Source organism: Rutidosis leptorrhynchoides, chromosome 2 (genome assembly GCF_046630445.1).
Source record: "Rutidosis leptorrhynchoides isolate AG116_Rl617_1_P2 chromosome 2, CSIRO_AGI_Rlap_v1, whole genome shotgun sequence".
Lineage (NCBI taxonomy): Eukaryota > Viridiplantae > Streptophyta > Magnoliopsida > Asterales > Asteraceae > Rutidosis > Rutidosis leptorrhynchoides.
This window is the reverse complement of record NC_092334.1, coordinates 550,336,937-550,342,654: the sequence shown is the minus strand read 5'-3', so window position 1 is coordinate 550,342,654 and position 5,718 is coordinate 550,336,937.

The window sequence follows — 5,718 nt, the reverse complement described above, 5'->3', positions numbered from 1 at the left end:
TTGTTAGTTTAAATGGTCAAGTATTACAAGTTAGTCTTGATCTCATACTTCTTGAAACTAAAAGTTAACTTTAAGATTTCAAGAACATGGAAGTGTAACTCTTTAGTTATGACTTCATACACTTGTGTTAGATTTAACTTAATAACTTTAGATCTAGACTTTTGGGTCTTGGATCTTCAAGATCTAACTAAGAACTATGTTCTACATCTTAAGATCTTGATTAGTTAGTTTACTTTCTAGTTTGTAGTTCAATATTACTTTTATAGTTCATGTATGTGTTAAATCTAAGACTTTGATGTAACTTTGGTTCATCAAAACACTTGCAACACTTAAGTGAGTTGTGCTTCATGTCTTAGACTTACACTTGGGTTATGATGGTCAAACCTTGGTGAAAATAATGCAAACACATCAACGAGTTGTACACTTGAAGCTATATGCATCAAGGATGTGAACCATGATAAGCATCGAGCACCAAGAACCACCGGAACCTACTGACCCTAGTGTTTTACTATTTCTGTGTCTGACCCATACGACCTGGGCTGCTGTAACCTTGATTTTCAGTTAGCTCAGTTTGAGTAGATAACTTTTCATTTAGGACTCGTCTTAATCCGAGTTACGGTTTAGGATTTATGGTCCTCCGATCGTCACTATGTCCTTTTAACGTTGTGCAGAAAATTCTGACCTACTCGCACTTAAACCATCGCCATGGTCAAACGAAGATGAGTTTGCTTCTGGAATATTTACCACAACTAAAGGACTCATATACGGATCCATGTCCACTGGTCTCACCTTATTTCAGTAAGGGTAGAGGCCGTGGTGACTGATCGAATTCAGCCTTTGTTTTAAACTACTTTCATAAACGAAACTTACTTTACGCCTTTTGTTGATGATGAATGATGATGACCATTAAGACCTTATTTACATACTTTTAAACCTATTCGGACAATTTACTGACTTAGTACTATTTGACTTAGGTTGAGGACTTCCCGGACCTACACACTTGCTTATTTCCCGAGCCATACTTTACCGCTACTTTATCATTGTGAGTTATAGCATTCCCTTTTTACTTTAACTATTTTGGAAACTGAGAATACATGCGCGTTTTATATTTTACATACTAGGCACGAGTACTTAAACTTATATATGTGTGGGTTATACATACGCACTTGCCAAGTGTACTTTCAGGGGGTATAAACGTTAAGTTAGTTAGCAAGTGCCCACGGTTAAACATATACTTTATCATACTGATTTGGATTACTGTTTGAAACGCTCTTTATAGCACTGAAATCTCGTGGCCTACCTTACATTACTGTTATACTTAAACTATAGCTCACCAACCTTTGTGTTGATGTTTTTAAGCATGTTTTTCTCAGGTGCTTAAGGTTGTTTCCGCTGTTATACTAGTCTTGATGTAGACACCCGCTGCTTTAGAGATGTCACTGCATGAACGCTTACTTTTGCATTCAAACTTTAGTACTTTTGAAACGATGATTTGTAACGACCATTGGGGTCACATTCATTTGTTAATTGCGTCTACTTAGTGAAGCATACTTTTGATGTAAAACATTCGACGTTGGTTATGACGTCACTTTTATTATGAATGCAAACTCTTTTTGAAATCGCATATAGTACTTAACCTTGTAATGATCCTGTTGTTGATGGTCCGTACATGATTTAGTACGGGGCATCACATTTGGTATCAGAGCATTGGTTGTAGGGAATTAGGTTGCATTAGTGAGTCTAAGACTGACCCGAGTAGGATTCACTAATAGGACTAATCTACAACTTGCTAGTTTACTTGCTTTCGCTGAACTTACTGCATGCTGCTGCCTACTTTTACTGCTATGTACCGTATGCTGCTACATGTTTTCGCTACTGCATGCTACTCTGATATATTACTGCATGTTACTGCTTACTTCTACTGCTGTATGAATTTACTGCATACTACCGTCCCCTTTTACTGTTATGTAAACTCGATGTATGCTTTTGCTTACCCTCGCTACTGCATGCTACTATCTGCTTTTAACATGTTACTTCGGTATAATACTGTTACTATTGCCATACTACGTGCTGTTGTAAACGATCTAGGCTGCTGTAGTTGCTATGCCTGATTTCACTCTTGCTACCTGCCTATTACTCGTTGTACCGGAACATATCCTTCCCAGTTCAGATGTTTTCCTGAACTACTTTCCCGCTCGTCTAACCCTAAGAACTAGTAGTGTAATCCACCTGTTACTACTGCTCCACCATTCCAGAGATCGAAACATTACTTCACGCGATCTAGAAGATTGTTTAGTTGACACATACCCTGTACTCTTTCATGACCGTCACTTAACTCTTTCATTCTTTACCACTGCTCGACGATCTAACGACACTTCTGGACTTAGGTCCCTAACACTCCTAGACATTGGATAAGCCAGGAAGGCATCCCCTTTAACATGGTCATAGTGTCTTCTACTGATGCTCAGCCATATCCAAAGACTGGGGAGTCGCCTCGAGACATATCGTATCACTACTTGCTACACGTACAACTCGACGCGAGACCTGGATTGAATATTTAGAAGGAACCTAACAACGTTACCTGAATCCGAACCTTTGAAGAAACTTCGGGACATTTAGGCATTAATGCATGATCTACGGAACCTACGCACCCACATCGAGAAACTGTGAGATTAGTTATGTAGATTCTGTTTTGAGATGGCATAGATAAAGCACCGTTAGATGAAATTGAGTAGAGCTTGAAGTAATCATGTTACATTGACCATATGAAGTGATATTGGAATGAACGTACGATTCAGTACAATATAATGATGCCGGGCCAGCATAATTATATTGAAGTAAATCATGCAAAAGTTCCAATGTTACTACATGGGGAATATGGAGTGATCCAGGGAAAATTTTGGCAGGGATCGTTTTAGCATACGCATTATAGCCTGTTAAAGGTAGGGGATGAATAACCACGTAGCTCAGATACTATACAAGAAGGGCTTTGATTGCAGAACTGATAACCCGAAAATTTGTTATAGATAATGACACCCTGGACATTTAAGGAGAAAGTTCTCATATAGGAAAAACTTTAAAATTACTTGCGGTAAAGCAATCGTTATGGAGACTTGCATAAATCCTGGTTCTAGTTAGGGTACGTTTCATCACAACGTTTTATTGTTTCGAAGTTGATTAATACTAGAACGATAGAAACCTTATATCTAAGAACCTTAGCATTAAGAATAATAAGCCATTAATAACCATGAGAGTTAAGTATTCTATAGGACCAGCAAATGGTAAGCTGGCAGAGATAGAGGAATAATTTAAGGTAGAACTTTAAGATTAACAGGTGGGTCATTTAGAGATGACCTCATATTAACCAAACTTGGGAGTTTTAATGTAGTAGTTGAAAAGGATTAGTTACCTACGCACAGGCATATGTTATTTGAGAAGATTGATAAGATTTTCATGACAGTATGATAAGATTGGTTGGAATGAACCTTAGGATTAACCTAACACCCATCAATTTGGGAAATTGGATGCAATAGTGGGGATGAACTTTAAGATTAACTTAATACCCATCAAGTTAGGAAACTTGATGAAATAGTGCAACGAACTGACTTTCAAGGATGAAAGCGGAATTTATTTATAATGAGGAAAATTTATTCGTATACCTCGCGAGAATGGTGAAACTATTATGGGAAGAGATGTAGCCCGAAAACTGAACCTTATTAGTTACATAACAACAACTCGAAATCCCACAATGAAAATGGGAAGAAATTCATCACTAAGCTACCAAAGACGGTAAGGCGGTTAGGACACTATCTGGGTTATTATTGACCACCTCACCAAATCTGCTTACTTTCTAGCCACGAAAGAAACCGATACAATGAACAAACTTGCACAACGATACATAAAGGGAATTTTATCCCGTCACTTCAGCGATGACTACCCAAGAATCTTATTTTGATACTAATTCTTACACGACTCTAAACCCTCACCTATTCTGAGAGATTACTTATTCGATGATAACCACAACATCATCCTTCGTACTTTGATATTAGTCATACCAGTTCGAAGTTTCCAAAATCAATGGGTAGTTAACTCCCATCCTCATACTCTCCCTTTCATACCTCACTTATAAGCAACAGCTCCACACTTAAGTATTTTTGGTCGAAGAACTTATGCCCTACTAATAGTTGTCAATCACATCCAAATTCAATGGTTTTTATTACCTCAAATATCACTCGAAATTTTCAAAAGTATTTTACTCGATTCTCATCAATCTTTTCCAACTTGTAACCTCCGAAATATGAAAATTTTGTTTGCCAAAATTTTACACACATTATTTTACTGTGCTATCCTCTCAAAGCTTTATAAAAATAAATTTATTTTGTTGCGATTCATGCAAAATTTTGAAATCATACACGTTATATAAAATAAAGTAAATGATTACTTATTCTTGACAAATACATATGAAACTTTACTTTCACTTTTACAAATAAAATCTTTCATTCAAAAGATATTATACTTTGAACGGTACGTGTTGTACATAACCCCAAATTTACTAAGAACTTCGTTTCTTCTCTTACATTGTCACCATAAACAATTTATATAAAACTTTCGCTGCTTATTATATAAAACTTTTCGTGTTGTTCGTATCCAATACATCATAAAGGCATCACAACCGTCGAAATCGAGAGATTCATGTATGAATGTGTTGAAGACACTTCTTCCATGTCATTCAGAGCCTTTGGGCATCCACTGACACTTAAACCATTTAAAAATCATTGCGTTATCCCAAGGATCTTATTTGCCACACCTGTTGGAGTAATGCTCTTTCTTACATAACTCTAAGTCCTGACTTATTCCAAGGGATTCTCATTTAGTGGCATTAATACCATCATTATTCCTACTTTAATACTAGTCATAACCTGTTTGGCACTTTGCAAATTCAAGAAGCAACTAACTTCTCATCCTAGTGCTTTATCCTTCGTACCCCACTTTTAGCAACGGCTTCGCACGTAAATATTTCTGGCCCAAAGACTTGTGTCCTGATAATTACCAAAACTACATTTATGTCATTAGTTTTCATTACCTAGTAACTGGTCACCCGAGAATTTCAAGCTTTTTCACTCAATCTTTTTCAACTCATAACCTTTGAAATACGAAAAACTATGTTTATCAAAATTATTACACGTTGTTTATTTGTGCAGTCCTCACAAGATTTACAGACAATGAAAGTACTAAAAACTTTGCGGTCACTTAAACGATTTATAAAATCATATATGTATAAATTTATACTTACTTATTTTGATACTAAGCTATATCTTCAAATTATTTAAAAACTTCTCCCTTACCGAGTTATTCAACTTAAGTCAAATAGTTTTGTGCAAAATGGTACACGTTGTACCTACTTCTAAATTTACTAGGAACTTCGTTCCGTTTACGTTGTCACAACAAGCTTTTAAAGGTTTTGATTCTCAACACTCCCTTAGTTGATTTTATTAAAGGTTTCCATATTAGACTACACCATGTATGGATCACACTTTTTCTCGCCCTGTTAGAAGATAAAACTTACTATTAAGATCTTTGTTAAAAACTCTTGAGCCACTTTGGATGGCGGTTTTATAAAATTTGTTAGAAGAATCTCTGCACCCATAAAGGGTTCTTTTTAAAGTTAGGCATGATAAAAACGCGGGCCGATAAATCAGTTTTCCAGGGTACACTCAG